Source organism: Medicago sativa, chromosome 1, assembly GCF_051527215.1.
Source record: "Medicago sativa cultivar Bolivia chromosome 1, Bolivia_mono, whole genome shotgun sequence".
In the NCBI taxonomy this organism is placed as follows: Eukaryota; Viridiplantae; Streptophyta; class Magnoliopsida; order Fabales; family Fabaceae; genus Medicago; species Medicago sativa.
The window spans coordinates 30,008,394-30,032,728 of NC_140749.1; the positions used below are offsets into that span (position 1 = coordinate 30,008,394).

Genomic DNA, 24,335 nt, shown 5'->3' on the forward strand with positions numbered 1-24,335 from the left:
TGTTCCGTGCATAATACTAATTTTTAAATTTTTAAGATAAACAACTTTTTCTTTCAAAAAAAAAGTGACCAAGTTTATTGTGCATAATAATTATTTTAAAATTTGTAATAGTAGTGACTTTGTCCCGTGTATAATAATTTTTTTAAACATTTAGCAGTGGCAAATTGCCCTATGTATAGTATTTAGTTTGAAATTTGTATCATTGACAACTTGTCTCGTGTATAATAATAATTTTAAAAATTACGTCATTGATGACTTGTCTCGTGTATGATAATTATTTTAATTTTTTTCAAAGATAAATGTCATGTGTATAATTATGTTTTTTAAATTTTACGTAGTGAAATATATTCAGGGCCGTCTTAACAAATTCATAGGCCCAGTTTTAGTTTTATAAGGGATGCAAAAAAAAATAAAAATTATGGGCCCCAAAAAAAATAAATAAGTCATTTTAAAAAAAAAATTATACTTTGGTGGGACTTGAACACATGACCTTGCACTTAACAAAAGCTACCCACGCCACTGGAGCACACTGATCTAAATGATTTTATTTGCTCTTAATATATATATATATATAACCATTTTTCAGTGTCATAAATATTAAAAAAAAAATATTTTGGGCCCCAAAAAATTGGAGGCCCGGTGCCGTAGCCCAGCCTCGACGGGCTATGGGCCGGCCCTGAATATATTAATGACAATTTATCCCGTTTATTTGAGTTAATTCAGAAAATATATTAGGGAAAAATTGTATACTATTTTACTTGTTCTTTACTTATTTGTATAAATAGTGGTCAATGACTTTTAAATTGTGGCAGTACGTAATCTTGAATTTAGCGGTCTATGATATAATATTAGAAGAGATTAATGGTGGTTGTTACGGTCCAAAATAATTGTACACACCCAATCAATTAAAGCATTTAAATTCTAACATAAACTAAATTGATATAATAATTTTAAATGTTTTAATTAGCTGTGTGTGTAAAGTTGTTTTTGACTCTCAATCATATATCATTAAACGCATAATATAATTAATATATCTTAAAAATAATTTTTTTTTCTAATTATATATCTCCCTCGCTATTCTACACGTTCAACTCACACACTTTCTAAAAAAAAAAATCACACAATTTTTTTTAGGGTTAATTATGTTTTTGGTCCCTACAAAATTGCAACCTTGTAAGTTTAGTCCTTACTTAATTTTAATAGCATTTTTAATCCCTACAAAAAATTTCTGCACTCAATATTAGTCCTTACTCAATCCAAATTTGTTTAATTTATGCTTAAACTCTTAAGTTTTTCAACAATTTTTTACAGGCGTGTTAAGAGCGTTATTAAAAGGTCATCCGAAAAAAATATCGCAAAAATTTGATTTATACGTCCATATTTTTGTTATTTATATCTTAAACTTTTGTCGTTTTAAAAAATTCATATTTAATTTATTTCATGTTAAAAAATTATAGATTTTAGTAAATGAACCGTTCATAGTGTTCTAAACTTGTATAAAAAGAATCGTTAAAAAATTTAAGAGTTTAAGGATAATTAAACAAAATTTATTTTAGCAGGGACTAAAATTATAAGTAAATTTTTTTTTTGTAGGGATTAAAAATGCTATTAAAATTAAGTAAGGACTAAACTTACAAGGTTGCAATTTTGTAGGGACCAAAAACATAATTAACCCTTTTTTTTTATGCACAAAAACAACACAAAAAAAAACCATATTAAAAAACAAATATCTTACAATTTTATTTGTTTTTAATTATTCTCCTATCTCTTTCTCACGGTCTCTCCCTTTATTTTGATTTTTTATTTTATTTTTTAACTGCACCTATTTGACAGCAAAACAAACACAATCTTCATTATTTATTTTTTTCTCTCTCTTCACTTATAGAGAAAGGGAATCATAGATCTCATCTTCTCTCTCAACCAACCCTAGCCGCTTCCACCCGTCTTTGTGGCCGCTTCCACCAACCTAAATGGTCAAACCAGATTTATTTCTTCCTTTTTCTTTCCATCAGTTATTTTCTTTCCACCTTTTGTGTTTCAAAATGTTGAAACTATCGCCGGAGCTCCATCCAAAATTCTCCATTTCTGATTGATTGAGAGCTCATCCATGATTTTAACACCAGGTCTCTATTAGGTCTATTATTTTCACGATACGGCCTCTAACCACACGAGATCTTGTTCTTCTCCATTTAGAGATGTATGAAGATATGCTTCTGCTTTTTTTTTTTTTTTTTTTCAGAATATGTAATTTCTTTTTTTAATTAGGCCTGGTATTTTGTAAAAACAAATACTACTATTAGATCTGGAGCAATTTAACTTTTATTTGTTCTAGATGTATTATGTGTATTGATTTTGGTTTATACAAATGGTTCTCTTTTGGAAAATATAATTTCACAAGTAAATTTAAGTTATTCACTATGTTTGTATTTATTTTCTTGTAACTCGTTTTTTTTTTCTCTACAATTTCTTTGCAGAATATTTTTGTTTCTTTTTAGCAATTTTATGTTTTAATGTAGAAAAATGGAAGCATATGTTGTTGCTGCTAAATAAAATTAGTTGACTCGACTTACATTATCCAACTAATTTTTTTCTTCTTATTTTCCATTTACTATTTTTTTTCACATAAAAAAAAAGTATGATTGTTAGAGATTTACAATACCAGATTCGTAAAAGTGTCATGTTCTTTTTTTATTTATAAATCTTTGTTCTCTCTTCTAGTAGAATGAAAAAAAATAAATTAATATCATACAATAAGTTCTTTAATGGTGATATTCCATTTAAAAAACTCTAGTTGCTTTTCTTACCCATACTATCACAAAAACACACACAGTTTGTTCTTTTCATAGTGATATGCGTCTTTTTTTCTTCTTTATTTGTTCTGTTTAAAAAACAAAGGAAAAACCAAGGAAAAACTTTGCAAGAACACAAGTATTTGTGCATAATGCAAATCTTCATTGTAGATATGAAATAATATATTTATTATAGTTTGGATTTGAATGTTTGATATATTGTGCAGTAGAATTTGTGATGTTCATGTACCTAGACAAAAGAAGAAAGTAAACTCAGTTGAAGATTATGTTATGAAGAACATGAAAAGGGAAGAGGAAAATTTTGCAAAGAAAAAAATATAGATGTTATTGTTGTCTTACTCATCTTCTTTCTTTATTAGTATTCTTCATCTAGAAAGAAACATATCCTGCCCATAAAAAAATAAAATGAAGATTAGAAAAATGGATGAGATGAAGAAAGACATGTGAGAAAAAATGTGAGAAAGAGAAAACCAGATAGAATGATATTGTGAGATTATTGTATCTTATATAAAAGAGTTTTGAAATTTGAAATTTGAAATTTAAATTTAAGAGTTTGCCCCCCAAAAATATTGGGAAAGTAAATGTTGAAAACAGTGAAAATAATGATATTTTTTATTGATGTGGTGTGTCATTCAGTTCAAAAGCAACAATGTGCATTTCTTTGTTAATAACAGGCGGTTCCCATTCAATTGGAAGTCTTGTTTATAAGAGCAAACAAAGCAAAAATGACTTTATTATTAGTTAGATGACATCATTGTAGTTAAGTGATATCATTTAGTTAGTAAAAGTAAATTTTAGACATGTTTTACCCTTAATATTGTGACGTGGCAGAAGCAAAGGTTAGGGTAAAAATTGATTTTCCACAGCATCTTCTTTTCTTATATTAAGAGGGATATGTTTTTGGTCCCTACATTTTGCGCGATTTTGAGAATAGTCCCTGCATTTCAATAAATGTTTTTGAAATCCCTATATTTTTCCTCCATTAGTGCAATTGGTCCCTGCCATCAATGCCATGTTGATGAAACGCAATCCATCGCAACAAGTTCAACCCCACCCCACCAAATCTCCACCACAACACCTTCCACACCTGCAACAACAAGCGCTTTCAACAATAACATCATTGCCTTCGGCCTCCAAATATTCCCCTCTAAACCAACATATTTCACCGGAAGCGTGACGAACATCGGCGATCTGCATCTACGACGCTGTAGAGAAAGATCGTGGTGAAGTTTTCCGCCGTTTTCCGGCGAGATTGAACCGCCAACATCGGCATCACGTTAGAAATTTGACAGCAGGGAGTATTTACGCTAACGGGGGAAAAATGTAGGGATTTTAAAAACATTTATTGAAATGTAAGGACTATTCTCAAAATCGTGCAAAACGTAGGGACCAAAAACATATTTAACCCTAGATTTTTTAAGTAAAGTCTGAGATTTCGATCCTTATAAGTGAAAAATATGTGGTTGTGAGAGATCCAACAAAGGTGGTCAATTTTATTCTATGGTGAAAATTAGTTATTTGCAAAACCAACAGTTACTTCACACCATTAACATACTAAAAAACTATAGAGTCATCGTATGCAACTTCTCTATTTCTTTACAACTTTCAATGTCACTTGCAAATAATATTCAATAATTAATATTGATTATATGATTGTAAAGGGAAAAAAATCAATATCTCAGACACCTTTTTGATAAGTTTTAGAACTGTCCAAAAGAACTTTGTTTTAATTATTTTACTACTTTGTTGTTGATCTTCAATCCAAAGTTATTTTGTGGGTCTTATTAAACCACATCATCTTAAAGCAATTCACTCACATTTTTCTCTGATTGTCCAACTTTAAAGAATTCATATTAAGTCTCATAATTTTATATAACATATTAGTATTTTATACTTATTTTATTAAAATTCATTCTGAGTACATCGTCACTTGCTGAGGTAACTCTCATGCCACCTTGTTAAACCTTTGGTCTCGAGGAGTGAACTAGTGAAAAACCAGGTGCCAACTTGTCAAACTCAATGAAATACCTCCATCCGGAGGTGCTCTTAGTGGTTGCGGTGGCAGATCCTGACTTAAATTTTAGAGGGTGACATATTATAAAGAACAACGAACAAGAAATGACAACATCGAGATTGATTGCTAAACGAATATTCTTGGGTGGTCACAGGTCCAAGAAATTGGATTTGGTCACTCTCTCTCCTCTCTTTAAATGTGATGAAGTGTCAGTTATTGGTTGGTTGTGACCATGTGGTCATGTGACCAACTAAGAATTACTCTTGCTAAACCTTCCACTCGCAAAACAAACTCTTCTCATTGCCATTAAATACAATTGACAATATTTAAGAAAACTTTTATTATATAGATAGAACATTTTTTCTATGAGAAATTAAATAAATAGAACAACTCTTGATATAATATAGGTCCAATACCATATGTGATCCTTTAAGTTATATGTTTATAAAGTTAGTCCTTTAAGTTTTTTTTTGTTACAAATTGGTCCTTTAAGTCAGAAAATATGTGCATCATGATCATATTTTCGTCAAACGCAATTAAAAAGTGTTTATACATTTAATGTTAAGTTGGTATTTCAAATTCACCACCAAATTAGGATTCAAAGGTGTAATATTCAGTCTTGAGTTGAAATGAAATTGATTGATTACTTAATTTATAATATTGTTGTAAAATATTTGTCTATAAAATTAGGATTGAATTCAAAACCAAGAAGAAAATGTGAGTAAGTAGTCATGTTTGATGTCATAAGTATTTTTGGATCTACCACCTCAATGTTAAATGGTTTATAAACATTTTTTAACGAAGTTGGGTGAAAAAATAGATAACAGTGTAAATATTCTATGACTTAAAAAAACTAATTTATAATAACAAAATAAAAATTTAAATGACCAATTTGTTCTGAAGAAAACTTAAAGTATTAACTCATTATAAACATGTAAGTTTAAAGGATCGTTGGAGGTATGTAATCTATAGTATATACAGTTAAAACTCTATAAATTAATAATGTCAGGATCGGAGAAATTTATTAATTTAGAGAGTTATTAATTTATCGATAAATTAATAATTATTAATTTAAAGAGTTTTTAAGTAATTATATTGTACATACCAAACAAAAAGGCAAATTAGTCTATGCCTCTTAGAATTACGTTGCAGCGAACCTTGAGACTCAACGTAAATTAGTAACTACTGTGTTCATATGCATTGGAAATCAATAATGACTTTTAAAGTACAGTAAATGTAAACAAGAGGAACAAATGTGTTCAATGTATTCTTAATATATTTTTTTCAGTTTCTATGAATTATTAATTTATGATTTTCTTGGGACCGAAAATTATAAAGGGATCTCCCGAAAAATTATTATCTTATTATTTTATCGAGTTTTTCAATTTTTTACATTGGCCCAAGTCGGGACCGGACAAATTTATTATTTTAGAGAGTTTATTAATTTACCGAGTATTAAATTAAAGAGTTTCTACTGTATCTACCAAAGAGAATAAAATTTTGTGGGATAACACTTTTAGTAAAAAGTATATAATATTTTATAGTATACAAGTTGCTTAGTATGAAAAATAGTAGAAGAGACTAAAAAAAAGTATCAAACGTGGACCAACAATTTTTAGTAAAATCATGTGTTTTTTTTTTGAAGGAGTAAAATCATGTGTTTTGAACATAGCGAAAGGGAGTGATATTTTACACAATTTTTAGTAAAATCATGTGTTTTTTTTTTTTTGAAGGAGTAAAATCATGTGTTTTGAACATAGCGAAAGGGAGTGATATTTTACTAAAAACTGTGGAGATCTGGAAAATATATACTTTTTTTTTGAAGAAGCTGCAAAATATATACTTAAAACTGCAAATCATGTGGACCAACAATTATTAGTAAATTAAAATCAAGTGTTATGTCCATATTAGATGAAACTGCAAAATATATACTTGAAAAATAACTAAAGATAATCACCTTTAGGGTTATTTAAAAAAACAACTTTAGGCTCCCTAAAAAAATAAAAACAAAATTATTTTAAGTTTAAATGAAGTTTTGATCTATACTGTATAAGCTAAAATTTATTCCAAATAAAAAAGGAAAATAATATTAATAGGTGCATGTAGGGGTGTTCAAAACCGAACCAACCCAATAGAAAAACCGCAAACCAAACCAATCCAAATCGAAACCGCAAAAAACCGCACTTGGTTCGGATGAATTCGGATGACTTTTGAACTGAACCGCGCGGTTTGGTTTAGTTTGCGGTTTGCATCTCAACAACCGAACCAAACCAAACCAAACCGCAAGAATAATCAATATTACTTAAACTTGTACTAGCCCAATTACATAGCCCAAGAATAATCTCTTTTATTTCGATTTTCTCATTGTTGCACCATCAGGTTCGATTCTAATTCCTTTCCATCTCCTTCAATTCATTTTCGGTGAATTAGTTTTCTTTTCTTCCCAGTAATTTGTTTCATGCTTATGTTTCTTCTCAATTTTACCTATTTTGATATAAGATTTGCTTGGTTTTTAATCTGGTTAGTTGTAATTTGTATGTAACTTTATGTATTGTCTATATATGTTGTGATGAGTGACTTTATAATTTGTATGTAACTTTATACACTTGTTTTGTTTCCTCTTTTGAGTGATGAATGACAATGATTCCATGATTTTTTTTTTTAATTATGCTTCAATCAGTCGTATTTGATTTTTGACATAAGTTGTGTTTGATTTTAATCTGGTTAGTTATAATTTTACCTATTTTGATCAGTCATATAACTTTGGTGGTATGTTCTGCCAGTTTATGACATAGGTAATACATGATTATATTAAGGCAGAACAATATAATGTTGGTATTGAAACTAAAAGTTTAGGATCTATGCAATTCATGTAAAATCATATTTTATCATGTAAACAACAAAATAAAATGACCTATGTTTATTTTGTAACAAGTTTGCAATATTAGAGTTAATGTAATATTTTTTTATCTTCCGATAAACCGCACCAACCGAACCAATCCAAACCGCAATGGTTTGGTTTGGTTTGGTTTGGATGACTTTTTAAAAATCAACCGAACCAAACCAAACCGCATGCTTTTTTATGTCGCGGTTTGGATGACTTTTATGCTCAAAACCGAACCAAACCGCACCGCGAACACCCCTAGGTGCATGAGATACTCTAATGAACAAAGTATTTTATAAGGAAAAATTGGGATAACCGTACATAATTTTTTTTTTTTTGGGTCTAACCGTACATAAAATAATTTCAGTTGACTCTCTCAAGAAAATCCAACCCTAAGCAAGAAAGTACACCCTCCAGTTTTGAAACAACCAACATAAGAAAAAACATACAGTCAAATCTAGACAAAATGTGCTGACTGCATTTGTGTTATGAGATGAGCAATACTAATCATAAACAAGGAATAATTACATTGGAAATTTGGAATTATGTACCTCAAATCAAATTTCGTGATAAGACTAGATGAAATCAGAGCCAATTTACATAGAAATTAGATAAGTTAAAATAGAAGTCAATCTACTAAAAGGCATGCTCAAACAGTAGTCAATTTGTTGGAATAAAAAGGCTAAAACGGTAGTCAAAATATAGAAACAGATGAGGATAAAACATGAGTCAATATGTGAAAATATATGAGTTATTGTGAACAAAAAATAAAAGAAAAATTATTGACTCAAACACTACTTTTTAGGATTAAATTTTGAAAGGATTTATAGGATTAAATATGTTTTTTATAAAATCACGAATCTTTTTAATTGTAGTTCCTGTTTATATTTTTAGGGAGATGTTAACTAGTGTCTCATGAGCACTCTTTAATTAAGACTTTTAAATGATAATTTTTTTGAAATATTTAACTTTTTTATGGAATAATTTCTTCTTTTAGAATGCTTAAAGAGTACCCCGAGGATACTCGTTAATAAGACCCATATTTATAACCATTTTTAATTCCTATGAAGAAAAAAAATTGTTGTTTCTAGTTCATACAGAGAGACAAAAAGTTGTGAAAGGTATAAGCTAAAATCACCGAGATTTTTATAAATATAGGGATTGAAATTGATAGAATTTTCATAGATGGAGATCGAATAGTTCAATTGATTTCATAAGATAAGAAGTTAGATGTTATGAATTCCAACCCAAACAAATGAGAAAAAATAATCTAACATTTAATTATTAACATTTGTTATTAAAAAAGGCAAAATATTTATAAACTAACTAAAAATATGGATGATTTATATGGATAAAAAACTTTTTTTTTTTTTTGAGGTGAAGGACGAAAAACAAATTGAACAAAGTTAGTCTGAGATGACACGGGGGAAACAAACTAAATCACATTTTCCTTCGATATTTATGCAAACAACAACACTTACACTCATTAGACACATTTATAAAAAAACAATTTTTAAATTCATTGAATAAATAAATTGTCAAAAAAATGTTCATTAAATATATAATATATTTTGTCTATAATATATGTCAAATACATTGAATATTGAATGATCTTTAAAAATTGTTTTTTGTTTGTAAATATGACTACATGAAATATAACAGAATAAGAAAGCTGAGCTTAAGCGTTCAATGTAATACCAACAATATCCAATTTAACTTTTATTGAGTAACCAACATATATTAATTTGAAATGAAAATTAAATCTGAGTTAAATTTCTCTAATAAAAAGTACATATTTAGTTTAAGAAGAGTCGGATGAATTATAAAAAAGAAATGTTCTTTCTAGAAGAGGAATGATATTTTGACAACCAATTTCGAACAACTTTTGGTGACAACCTTTTTACTCTCTTTCTATTGGACAATAACAATAGAGAGAGAAAAAGGAAGAGAGAGAAATAAAAGTACAATGAGAGTATGAGAGAGAGAGTTGTCACAAAAGTTGTTGAACAATGGATAGGAGATGTTCCGTTTTGTTCGAGGTTTAGTCGCCTTTTTGATTTATCGAACAATAAATTATGTACGGTGGCTGAAATGTTTAATCTAGGTTGGGAAGATGGAGGAGAGGCGTGGAGTTGGAGGAGGAGGCTGTGGGCGTGGGAGGAGCAGTTGGTGGAGGAGTGTAGGAATCTTATTTATAATATTGTTTTGCAGTTTGATGTTTCTGACAGGTGGCAGTGGAATCCAGACATCCAAGGGGGTTACACTGTGAGCGGTGTCTATCACATTCTGACTACTCCGAATGACCCCCCACTGGGTGGCATGAATGATCTTGTCTGCATAAGCAGGTACCATTGAAAGTGTCCATTCTTGCTTGACGGTTGATGCGGGATAGGTTACCAACCAAGACCAATCTTGTCAGAAGAGGTATCATCAACGCAGACAACGTAGGGTGTATTGTGGGTTGCAGTCACGACGAATCAGCGGCGCACTTGTTCCTCCATTGTGCCGGTTTCGCTCCTTTATGGCGGCATATCAGGTTTTGGATTGGGGTTGCAGGTGTTGATCCTAATGACATTTGTGACCACTTCTATCACTTCATTCATTATACAGGGCATTCACGGAAGCGCAGATCCTTCCTTCAGCTTGTTTGGTTACTTAGTGTCCGGGTGGTTTGAAATGCTCGTAATGATAGAATATTTAATAACATCCAAACCATAGAACAACTTTTAGACAAGGTTAAATTTCATTCTTTGTGGTGGCTAAATGCCAATAACGCCTCATTTGTGCATGACACTCAGATGTGGTGGTCGAACCCTATGTTATGTTTGGGTATCGACTGACCGAACTTTTGTAAATATTGTTTGACTGTTCTCATTGAGGGGTGACCCTTTGGTACATCTTGTGCTGAAGTGGTTTCACTGTCGGTGTTAATATAATCCATTTTTGTTTCTTCAAAAGAAAAAAAAAAAACAATAGATGTTCAAATATCATTTCTCTTTCTAGAAATTCTAAAATATTCACTTTGTCGCATGCACATGACTCCATATTGCACAAATTAAAGTGTTACAAACCTTGCCGGGGCATCTTACACACTTTCTTGTTTTTTCTAGTTGAAGCTGTTAATGTTTGAACTTTGAAGTATGGAATGAAGTATGGCTCTATTCTTTCTACTTCGATTTCATCAAATTTTGCAGACACTTTTGTCGTCCCATCCACACCCACGTGTTAATGTTAAGGATAAATCACTAGATAGATATAATGGAGGTTTCTTTTTTTTTTTAAAGCTTATTTTAGTAAAATGGAACATCCACTAGTTTTTATGTGAGAGTGTTTTAGCAAGTTACATCTTAGGATGTATTTAATCATTTTTTAGTTATTCACTTGTTAAAATACTCCTTTTAAAAAATAAGTGGGTGTATTCTAGTAAATACATATAAGAGTTGCTAACATACACCCACTATATGTATGTATGTATGTATGTGTGTGTGTATGTGCACGGTGAAGAGTCTCTCATGTTTTGATAATATAATATAGTCAAATCATATGAACATAGCTCATTTTAATAATAATGTTATGATTGTTGTTTGAGTCCATTAATGGTCATTACTTGTTAATAAATTAATAATATCGACTGTGTATAGATGGGATGATATTTAGAGAAACATAGAGAAGCTCACTAGATTGGTATTTTGTCTTGGTGGAGCACGTTGAGGTTGTATTTTGGAGGTAGCTAGGTAGTAGTTTATTTGTCTAGGACGAATATGACTCTTGCATGCAATATAGGTGATGTGTCCTTATGAGTTTGTTTTCAAATTATTATTAGATGTTGATCTGAGGTGGATTTTTACAATGGCCAGAGGAGATGGATGCACAATAGAGGACAATGACAATGCTCCTCTCTAGGGGTGTTGTACTATCAAACACCTTGATGTTTACGTTAGTTTTGATTAAGGTGTGTGAGAGGCTTAATTGAATGGAATGTGTTTCTTTCTGTTGGATTAGATATCCTTCTATAGTATGGGTTATATGAGAATTGAGTGAAAAATAGGTTGAGGTCGTTGAGGGATTTAATTGAACAAAGGTTAAACACCCAACGATAAAAAAAATGAGTAATGTCAACTAGTACTGACAAAAGGTTATTGGTCCAAACACAAAAACGATTCCAACTTCCACTCGTAGAAAAGACAGTAGTTCAAAGAAATCTTACTCAAAAACCGTTTCCAAAAGAAAAAAATTATTCTATTAACTAATTGCTCAATATTTTTCAACTTGAGAAAAAAAATTGATATCACTACACCACTTTCAATTGGACCATCCTACCGAATGTCTTACCACAACAAGGCCATTCATCCACCTAGACTCTACCCTCAAAGGCCTAAAAAACTGATCACAAATAGAGTAGATCAAGGGGCATAACTCACTTCCACCCTAACCACGTTCAAATATTAAAACACACATGAATGGGAAACTCACAAGTAATGAAAAGATGGTGCGAAATCCATCATGAGCACCACAAACACACAAGAGGTACCTTAAGTTCTAAGAACACTTCTCGACGACGAAGACTATGACAGATAAGGGCCTTGTCAAGGAGTAACGGCCAAAAGAAGACAATTACTTAGTTAAACAATGAAGGTCCGTCACCTACAAAGGAAACAATAGTGGTGGTATTTGAAGCCTTTGGGGTAGCACCTAGGTGCAAGAAGGGTCTTGTTATTGTATAACATTCGATATTGTGATTTATTTAAAAGTCACGTAATGATATTATTTTTCTTTACAAGATGATTGTTGTTGAACAATTGGTTGATAAAATTATTTTTTCTCTTGAAAAATATTTTTGGTTAAGACTTAATAGAAATCCTCCATGTTCTTATCAACTATTCCGCTTGTATGTCATGGTTTGACTTTTATACATATTAAGAATTCAACTAGTCGAGATACCCGTGCTACAGCACGGGTAGCGCGGCTTCGCCGCGCTGTATGGCCGCGGCTCCGCCGCGTGTCGCGTCTCGGATGCACTTGGCATAGTGATTTTTTTTGTCTATAGTGAAAAAAATGTAAAGCATTTAAAGCATAATAATGTATATATTGATCGTTAGTAATAAAAAATTATAAAATAATTAAATTTTAATATGAACAATTATATATATTAGATTTTAGTATTGATGATATTAAAAAACCTAATAAATAAAAATAATCATAGTTTTTATTTACTAATATGTTTTGGTGTGAAAAATACTAATAAGCATCCCGTGAAAAATCATAATTAATTGATTATATAATATTGTTATCTTAAAATATATTTCATAAATAAACATATGCTAACATATTCCCGTAAAAAAATACAGTGAGATATATTTTTGTTAATATATAGTCCATACACTCATATATATTTTATCAATATATATATAGTTCTCATTAGATTTCAGAAATAAGAATATACTAATATATTCCCGTAAAACAAACATATACTCATATATATTTTTATTAATATATAGTCCATACACCCACATATACTTTATTAATATTAATAAAACTTAGGCAGTCACGGTATTTAAATAGAGATATTAAAAAATACTAATTTTTTTGAAAGATTAAAAAATACTAATTAAAACTGATCACTCGTTATAGTTACTAAAATGAGTCCCATGTTACAATTGTACACTCCAACGGGTTTTTTATTGATACATTTTTTAAAAAAACAATGGAAAAAATTGAAGTGTGATTAATCATAGTATATTATAATTTTTTTGTTTGTTTTAGTATTGACGATATTAAAAAAAAATGAAAATACATTTCACAAATAAACATATACTAACATATTCCCGTATAAAAACATATAGTGAGATATATTTTTATTAATATATAGTCCATACACTCATATATATTTATCAATATATAGTTCCCATTAGATTTCAGAAATAAGAACATACTAATATATTCCCGTAAAACAAATATATACTCACATATATATTTTTATTAATAAATAGTTCATACACCCACATATATTTTTTCAATATATTAATAAAACTTAGGCAGTCGCGGTGTTTAAATAGAGATATTAAAAAAATACTAACTAAAATTGATCACTCGTTGTAGTTACTAAAATGGGTCCCGTGTTACAATTGTACACTCCAATGATTTTTTTAGTGATACATTTTCAAAAAAAAGGGAAAAAATTGAAGTATGATTAATCATAATATATTATAATATTGTTCTTGTTTTAGTATTGACAATATTAAAAAAGCTAATAAATGAAAATACATTTCATAAATAAATATATACTAACATATTCCCGTAAAAAAATATAGTGAGATATATTTTTGTTAATATATAGTTCATATACTCATTTGTATTTTATCAATATATAGTTCCCATTAAATTTCAGAAATAAGAATATATTAATATATTCCCATAAAACAAACATTACTCATATATTTTTATTAATATATAGTCCATACACCCACATATATTTTATTAATATATTAATAAAACCTAGGCAATCGTGGTGTTAAATTAGTGATATTAAAAAAATACTAATTAAAACTGATCACTCGTTGTAGTTATTAAAATGGGTATCGTGTTGCAATTGTACACTCCAACGGGTTTTTTAGGGATACATTTAAAAAAAACAACAGAAAAAATTGAAGTATGATTAATCATAGTATATTATAATATTGTTCATGTTTTAGTATTGACGATATGAAAAAAGCTAATAAATAAAAATAATCATAGATTTTATTTACTAATATGTTTGAGTGTGAAAAATATTAATATGCGTCCCGTGAAAAAACATAATTAACGTATTTTATAATAGTGTTATCGTAAAATACAAAATCATATTCTGTTATAACAACAACACTTGTTAGGTTCCTCTAGAAAAAACTTGTTAGTAAAACTGAATTGAAAATTAGTATAGAAAGTGGAGTTGAAAATGAAGAGAGAAAATGAAAAATGAAGAAAGATGGTAAGAAAAAGATAAGAGAGGAGAGTGAGATTGAGAGAGAAAAGTTTATTAAAATAAAGGTGAGAGAAAAGTTTATTATTAAATAAATATAGATGAAAGAGAAAAGTTTATTATTATAAATAAAGAAAGATGAAAGAGAAAAGTTTATTATTAAATAAAGAAATGTGAGAAATTGGGATGAGAGAGAAAATTTTATTATTAAATAAAGATAGGTGAGAAAGTGAGTTTTAGTAAAGTGAGTTTTGATAGTGGATTTGACAAAAATAACCTTAAAGTTGTAAAGGAAAAAATTTGGAAGAAAATTAGGTATGGGTAGTTAAGTAACTTTGGTAGTACTTTGTTTTTATTGTTAGTAAAGTAGATAGATAGATTTGTTCCATTTGAAATATTAAAACATTTAAGTTGTGTCTCAAATTTGATAAATTGCGTCGTTTGTAGTGCATAAAGGGGCAAAGGAAAATTAGTCTTGATGTAACCTGGTTAGTTAGCAAATTAATCAATAAACAAATAAAACAAGAGTAATGATATTTTGACATCCATTTGATGACAACTTTGTTGACAGGTGACATTTAGCCTGGGAAAGGGATCTTTTTTCCCATCATGGGAAAGTTACTTTTTAACCATTAGATCAATTAAGGAACACACTTTTATCATAGTCTCCCTACACTATATTTTTTTACACACCATCATCAATTATCATTCTCTCTCCTCCATCCCACTCACCTCCATGAACAACAACATCAGATTGACAGTCCCGAATTCTCCTTCTTCCCTTGTTTGTACTTTTCATTGTTAATTTAATTTCTTTAAAATAGAATAAAAAACAAGAAAGTCTCACATACCACAAATAAAATAGTTGTTGACCGTCTAACATCGTCTGCAATGATTTTTAGTCTCAGGTTATGGAAATCTAGAAACCATTTGTTCTTCGTCTTTGTTTCTATGATTTTTTATATCCTTTGTTCGAGTATAATTTCTATAACACTGAGATTTTATTGCAGTTTTGCTATTCACGTTTTTAAAATCTGGAAAGGGGATCCATGATATATGGATTAAACAAAAACACTTAGAATTGGAATAGGAGTAGCATAATAATTATGAGTTTCGACAATATATTTTTATAGATTTTCCTCTTTCCATTTACAAACCTTTTCTCCGATTGTGATATGGATTTTTGTGTATTGATTTTCTAAATTTTCTTCATCTTTTAATTTTTTTCTTTGAAGATTTCAAGATCTTGAAACCAACTTTCTTGCACATAACTCAAAACCTTCTATTTATCAAGGAAAAAGTTGTGATCTGCAGTAATTTCACAATTGTTGCATTTTTTCTAGTCTGGGTTGAAAGCTTGGTTATGACATTGATGGAGTGAGAAAGTCCATTGAGGTGGTGGAGGCTAGCATGGAAATAAAAAAAATTCCAGATTGAACAAGAAAAAAAAGTGTAAAAGACAAAGGAAAAAAATATGGTGCAGGCAGTCCATGGTAAAATCTTTAATCTAATGGTTGAAAAAAAACTTTCCCATGGTGGGAAACAACTTTTCTTTCCCATGCTAAACTCCACCTTGTTGACAACCTTGTTTTTCTTATTTCTTATTGGTCAAAAACAATGGAGAGAGAAAAAGAAAAAGAGAGGATAACAATATCATGTGAGTATGAGAGATAAAGTTGTCCAAAAATTATCAAAAAATGATTGTCAAAATATCATTTCTCATAAAACAATAATGAAGTGACATGGAAAAACAAATTATGGATAAATAATTCAATCCACCCCATCCACAACTTTAACCTTTCATATTCTTTGAAGACAAAAAACTTAGAAAAGAAAGTTGTCTTTTCTCCTTTTCAATATTTGTCTAAGAATCAAACTAGCAAACAAGGAGCGTACCATTGAGGTGACCTCATATCTCCTTTGGTTTTTGTGCTTTGTCGCACCCATGATGTTTTGCAACTTTAAGCATGTGATGTGAATTTGTACCATTAGCATTAGTACTTCAAGTACAAAATCGTGTATGGGAATGCAAAAACATTTACATTTGCGCTACGGCAATTATAATTCGAGAAGATCAATCTCACCGTTCACTTACAAAAGCCTCATTTAAAGACAAATCAAAGTTTTGTATGGACTTAACTTACCAAAATTGTTATAAGGGGGAATCGAACATGAGATCTTGAGAGGAGCACATTCCAAGATCCAAAGTCAATCATTAGGTCAACCCAAATTGAGCGAATAATTTATAAGAGTTAAATATGTTTTTGGTCCCTATAAAATTGGGAACTTCTAAGTTTAATCCTTACTTAATTTTAATAGGTTTTTTTAGTTCCTACAAAAAAAAATACTTCTAATTTTAGTCCCTGTTACAATAAAGTTTGTTTAATTATCCTTAAACTCTTAAATTTTTGTACGATTTTTTTAAGACAAGTTTATAATACTATGAAAGGTTCATTAACTAAATTAAATTTGAATTTTTTAAAATGACAAAAGTTAAAGATAAAATTAACAAAATATGGACGTAGAAATCAAATTTTGCGACAATTTTTTGCAGAGGAACTTTTAGTAATGTTCTTAACACGTCTGCAAAAAATTGTTCAAAAACTCAAGAGTTTAAACATAAATTAAACAAATTTGAATTGAGGAGGGACTAATACTGAGTGCAGAAATTTGTTTTAGAGACTAAAAGAACTATTAAAATTAAGTAAGAACTAAACTTAAAAGGTCCCAATTTTATAGGGACCAAAAACATATTTTATAAAATGGGTTTGTCTAACATGTGCAATATTGCACATGTTAAATCAACTAAAAGTGTAGATTTTTTTTTATTGAAAAACAACAATAATTTGTAAAAGATACATATTTAATATTAAATGCACAAGTTCCAATGCAAACTTATCATTTTGAATTTCTTAACATGTACAAATTTGCACATGATTGAAAAACTCAAAATAAACATGTTTAATTAGTAACAATTTTTTCCTCACTAGTTTATAGTTTTGATTTTACAGATTGATAACATTTTTTGATAATCCAGTTAAAATAACATTTGAGCTTATATCTCACTTGTTTTCATTTTTAGATTCTTGATAAATGACCTTAGAGCATCCACAATGAAGACACTCATTTTTGGATACTTAAATGGGTCTCATGCGTATATATCATTCATTTATAATTTTTTAAGGGTCTTGCTAACCAGTGCCCTCAGGGCATTGGTTAAGGATTCTATAAATAGAAATTTTGTCTTGGAAATATAAGATGTTACTTTTGACCCAGTATTGATTACACAATTCTTTCACGAAAACTTGTTTGTTTTGGATGCTTAACCAATGCCCTTGGGGCACTAGTTAACATTCTCCATTTTTTAATTGTAGTACCTAATAAGAACTCAATTTCTCCAACCCAGCATCTCACACAAATTTCTTAAATGGAACTCACTAATCAACTATCAATAACTTTATATCATTACATTTCAATTTTTTAATATTAAAAAGGTATGGGTCCCGCTTAAAATTAAGGTTCTTAAGTGAGACCCCAGGTCTTATAAGACCTCGAAAAACTTTCTTCCCAATGGGAGTACCTAATAGGTACTGGGTGTTAAAAGTTCAAGATCCTCCCATTGGAGATGGTCTTAGGGCATTTGTTAGTAGAAAATTGCTCTTCTCCCAACAAAAAATGCTCTTGGCCAACTGAATGGACGAAAGTACCCTCGCATGACTTAAGTCACGCTAGGTACTTTCAGTGTGAGTTAACTCACGCATGTTATAATCCAGCGTGACTTAACTCACGCTACTTTGGCCGGTGGCGTGACTTAACTCATGCTGCTTTGATCGGTGGTCTGAGCACGTAAAACATGTTTTTTGCACGGTGGTGAGTTATTTAAACTTGATTTTACACATTTTTTTACTACATTTAATGTAGTTATAACATATGTAAGTCATTCCCCCTATAAATACCCTTCCAACCTTTACCATTTCTCACACCATCATCTCACACTCTCTCTTCTTCTTCCTTCTACAACAACAATGTTTTTCCATCGATGACCTTTCATAGAAAGAGGCCTGTTTGAAAATTTCAAGGATTGTATGAACGATCAATGGAGATGGTAACGCACTGCAAAGAAGTGCGATTTGTCTGGGTGTCATGTTGGTTTGTTTGGATGCAAGGTTGACCATCAATGTCTCTTTCGCGTTAGACAAGAAACATTCCTTACCCCAGTCCCCTTCTCCCCCACTATTTATTTCTCCTTCCCCTTCCCTTTCCCCCATCACCTTGCACCACTAGAGGTTTAGCTTTACCCCACTGGAGGTTTAGATTTACCCTAGAGGTTTAGCTTTACCAGACTAGAGGTTTAGATACTCCCCCCCCATCACCTCCATCTTCTTTTGAAACAGATTTAGTCTTACCCCAACCCCCTTTCCATAGACAAGAAATATACCTTATCGTAAATGCATCGACATAATAATAAAATGAGATTTTATGTGTATCAATTTGTTCTTTTATTCATTTTTGTTGATATTTGCATTTATTTTATGATTTCGGCATCTAACAAATATAATGACTTCAAAGACTAATTTTTTTTTTTAAGCAAAGTAGAAATAGAATTAAATAAAAAGGAAGTACAAGACTGGGGGCATGAACCTGACCCAGTTAACCACCGACTCAAACCCTAACGGGTGATACAACAAATCAGAACACAAGTGGTATAAAAAAATAACTATAAACATCACTACTACGGACAGCCCAGCGAACCCACGCATGGATACGTAATCGAACTGCAAAAAAACGTAGAGTGAATGTCTAGAGTATCAAGGTAGGCGTATGAATCGTCTGTAAACACATAAATGATTCAAGGTCAAACAGCTCCCTAAAAACATCAGCAAGCCAAAGCGCTATTTCGGGCTTATCAATCTGATCGAAGTCCAGATAAATGAACGAACGGCGGAACACAATCCACCTACGGTACAACCGTGACGGATGAAACCGTTCTGACTGTAGGATTGAAGACTACTACCGTCAACACGGAGCGACTACGCACCAAACTCTTTCGAGCAACATCTGGCGAGACCACACAGATGAATCAGAACATAAAGTAATTGGATCTTAAATCTGGAAAAAATAGATTTGAGATTAACAACAACCAAGATCCTGATCGAACCTCCACCAGCTTCATCTTCCTGGAAACAAAACAAGAACCAACAGAACAACAAATAAACAGAACCTGTCAGCACATCACAGCGACGAACACAAACAACCACGAACAAAACACTACACAACAGAGCCGGCTAAAAAATAAAAAACTCAGCAACACGTAACCCGTAACGGCTCAAGGACAAGCAACACGACGTAGTTCCGTCACTGAGTGAGGCAGAAACAACAACCCACGACGACCTAACCCGCAAACCAGAGCGACGCCGGATCTGAATGGAATCTCCATAACCTATCGTAAAGCTCAACAACCAGATGAAACGGTGACCGCAGCAACCCAAGAACGTGGCACGGGCAGAAAAGGCTGAGAAGAGAGACGGTGTGGATGGAAGATCCACCAGCACACTGCGACCACCACCATCTACATCTTAAGGAACGGTGGTTTGGATTTAGAGGGAAGGTGGTTGGGTTTGTTTAATTAGTCTTCAAAGACTAATTAAACCCATCGTGAAATCGAATAAAGTTGTGTATTGAATAAATTCGAATAAAGTGGCATAAGTACACAAGATCAATTCAAAAAACACACAATTTTATTTAGTTTTAATTTCATCTACATTACATTACATTCTCCCTAAATATATGTGGTATCATCATGATGTTGGATTTAAATTAAATTGTTGAAAGTTTGTAGTAAATGTTGGAATTGAAGTGTCTTGTACTTAGTGTAAAGATTTGAAACTCCCTTTGAAACTCAAAAGAATGGATATAACACATGTTACATTCTACCTAATGAGTTGTACAAATTTTCCTATCAAATTCCCTCATGTAAATTGAGTTGTGACAAACAGGAATGCATTCCAAGAGGTTGCTTTGAACATAATCTTACTGCCTTGCCAACTGACAAGTTTCAATTGACAGAGGAGCACGATCAAGCACAAAACATTTTAGAGGTGCATTCCCTTATGTCCCACTCATTTTATACGAAGGAATCTAATGAAAAAATTTGTACAACCATTAGGTAGAATACAACATATGTTTTATCCATTCTTTTGACTTTTCAAAGAGGCTTGCAAATCTTTACATTCAGTATATGATACTTCAATACCAACATCTTCCGCAAACTAACATGAATTAAAACTTAAATTCCAACAAAATAAAGACACTTCATAATAATGATGCTACCTAAACATAATTTTCTGGCATAATCAAATTGTTAAGAATATATTCAGGCGATCTCAACAACATAGCTTCCATCTCAAACCTCGGGAACATGCGTGTCGGATAATATCTGGAGAACATGCTCCTCACACCGTCATCGTTTGTCAGCATTATCTTTTCGGTCTGCAAATAACTGGGACGTGCGTACTAAAGGTCCTCCCACCCTCCTTGTGTCTTCGAGGATGGGCCCTTGATTGATTTCGTTCAGTTGATCTTTCAGATCCTTTATCGTGGCATCGATCTGGCCCTTGAACAAATAAGGGTTTCCACCGTTAAAACTACTTGAGCTTTCAACAAATTATCCATTGTTTCATATCTACACCATACGAAATTAAACAGTCAATGAAAAACTCATTCAAACATTTCATCAAACACTTGGAGTGCAAATTATACATAAACCCTAAAACTCATAACTGCAACACAAACATGCAAACATCTAAACAATTAAGCAATATAAGTCATTTACATGTAAATATTGTAACATTTCTTGCCAAAAAAATCAAAATTTAAACAAACCCTAAAACTAAAAAAAAATTTAATTTAAGAGGAAAAATCTAACATATAAACATAAAGTTAATGATGTTTGATTATGAAAAATTACTTGTTATTGGAGTGTTGTTGGATTTGAACTTGAAGAAATTAGGGATTTGGTTAATTTGAGAGAGTTTTTGGAGATTTGAGATGAGAATTGAGGAAATGAGCTGACTTTAAAAAGGACACGCAACGTAAGTTAACTCACGTAGGGAGAATTTTCGAAAGTGCAGTTGGGAGTGAGCATAACGTATTAGAAGAAGAGCATTTTTCTTATTAGTATGACCCTAAATTTTTTATGTCATTTCACATTCATCGGCTAATTAAACTATTAATTTTGTCAAAAACACTAGAAGTTCAAGCTGATCGATAGCTTATCCATATATCAACCATCTTTTATGGTAAAGTCGACACACATCTTCAATTCTAAATTAATACTCCATTCGGTCACATTTATAAGCAAAAACCCACTTTTTAAATTCATTGAATACATAATGTATTTGGTCTATATATTGACCAAATACATTAAGTATTGAATGAATCTAAAAAGTGTTTTTTTTCTTATAAATGTGACCGGAGCGAGTACATATTTATTTTATTTTTGAATTTCAATTGATCATCCAAACAAATTTTATATGTGGGAGATAATTTGTTGATCGTGCGGTAGTCATCATTGAGGTTTTGGATTTTGCAATGATGTTTAGAGATGGGGTTCAATTTTTTCATATTGGCTGAATGATGCCTAATTGGAAAGGTAGTTTTGTGGTTCTCATTCTTAGGGTTAATCAAGCAGATAGAATTGAATAATATAGTTCTATCTCAATGGCTAATTTAAATTTTAAATCAATACTAATGTGTTAGAAGATAAATTAGCTAACATTATCTCTCCTAATTATAGAAGTTCCATTGAAGGTAGACAAATCTCCGATTGTATTTGTTTGAGGTATGAAGCTATTATAAGGTCTTCCAAAAGAGGATTTATGTGAGCAATCTAGTATGTCATATTAACATAACCAAAACTTTTAATATTATTGATTGAAAATCTCTCCTAAGTTCTTCACTCATTTGAGTTTCATCAAAAGATTTGCAGTTGGATTGAGGTGATCTTGAACTCTTCTAAACTTTTAGTCTCTGATAATGGTAGAGCCACTAGCTAGTTATCTCTTCTTTCTGGATGTAGAGCTTCTTACTATATTTATTCTATCTTGATGAAGACTTTATTATATTGATATCCGTCAAAACCTAGCTTTATGATTAAAAAATATTCAATAAACATTTTATATTCTCTCTAAGAGAGTTATAAACTTTGATTGATATAGATTAGAAATTATAATATCCTCTCTAAATGACTTTATGTCACAGATTTTAATTTTTGTAAACGCCCCCTAGTAGCAACAACATTTTGTTGAGCAAATTTCCTAGAGAGGCATATAGTACTCACTTCCTCAATATTGTTTGGTTCCCAAAAATTGAGAAGACTAGAATTTACTAGTAGACCTAATAAAATTTTAACACAAAATTGAAGAGACAAAGTTAAGAATACTTTAAAAAAATAACAAAAGTTAAGAATTACTTGTATACTATTTGAGGATAATGGAAAAATTGTTTGTAGTTGCCAAGGTAAATCTTTCACTAGATGAAGGGATTAGAGGTAGCATTCCCTTTGAGTTAACTAGTATGAATATATATACTTAATACTTTATTGCATTCAAAGCTACTATTGTAGAAGAAAGAAAAGGCTGAAACTAAAAATAATTCAAAATAGTCAAGTCTGACTAACACAATTCAAACAGTTATTTCTTGTTTCTTGCACATTTAAATATTGCATCTAGTATTTCTACAAAACATCCAACTAATATTTCACCTATCTATCAAGATGTTACTCATAATAGAGAAAATATTAAAAAATAAATAATTAATAGAGAAAATATTGAAATATTTACATAAAATATTGGCACTAACTCACTCTGTTAGCCCCTTAAATTAATTGGTCAATGATCCAAAATTTTATGAATTATATATAACAAAAACATGAATCATGTGCTTTTGTACATCATAAGACAATTAGCTAATTAAGTCGTGTGGTCAATATATAAATATGTTTGTGTTGTTGATGATGGAAATCAAAAATGATATTTTATCTCAGCACTTTACTAAAATTACTAAGGAAACATTCCTTTTTAGACATAATTAATAAAACATTATGAAACTCATTATATATGTACTTATCCAAAAGTTCATGTGATTAAACTAAAGTTGACAAAAAAAGAGTGATTAAACAAACATTACATCAAAAGAAGAAAGTAAAAAATATTTATCCTATAGCCTGGACTTCTATATTTGTGCGATTAAAGCTTGCCAAAACTTAACCTAGTTGATTTAAAATTGTACCAACACTATAAAATTGAATTAAACTTTAATTAGTGCCCAAAGGATCCTAGAGGGCATAGCAAGAGGACCCACTTCACGTGGAATCACGTGTCTTAGTTGCTAATCCTTGATTATTTAATTTAAATATTTTCAGCAACTTGAATACAACATTCTTAAGCTAAAGTCCAATTTTGATGGACCACTTCTCTTAATCCAATAATTATGAACTCTATAATAAAATATGGGAAATGCTAACAAGTGCCCTAAGGACACTTGTTAAAAAGATCAAAAAGAAAAATTTGTCTTGAAAAAAGTAACTTTTTCTACTTTAAATTTATCAATCATTTCTATTTTTGCATCCTTAACAACTGCCCCAAGGGCACTTGTTAGCCAGACCCATAA

At 30.7% G+C, this 24,335-nt stretch overlaps 3 long non-coding RNA genes across 3 annotated transcripts; 2 read left to right on the top strand and 1 right to left on the bottom strand.

Moving 5' to 3' along the window:
* The first annotated feature begins 1,337 nt into the window (after positions 1 to 1,337).
* Positions 1,338 to 3,216, top strand: LOC146954152 (uncharacterized). The gene is made up of 2 exons (XR_015011903.1): positions 1,338 to 2,197; positions 3,017 to 3,216. It is a non-coding gene; the product is annotated as an uncharacterized LOC146954152 (long non-coding RNA).
* LOC146954153 (uncharacterized) lies at positions 2,719 to 3,360 on the bottom strand. The gene is made up of 2 exons (XR_015011906.1): positions 3,150 to 3,360; positions 2,719 to 3,039 (listed from the first exon to the last, which is right to left on the bottom strand). It is a non-coding gene; the product is annotated as an uncharacterized LOC146954153 (long non-coding RNA).
* Positions 3,361 to 10,720: 7,360 nt separating this feature from the next.
* Positions 10,721 to 12,848, top strand: LOC146954154 (uncharacterized). Its single transcript, XR_015012053.1, has 2 exons — positions 10,721 to 12,197; positions 12,236 to 12,848. It is a non-coding gene; the product is annotated as an uncharacterized LOC146954154 (long non-coding RNA).
* Positions 12,849 to 24,335: the final 11,487 nt, after the last annotated feature.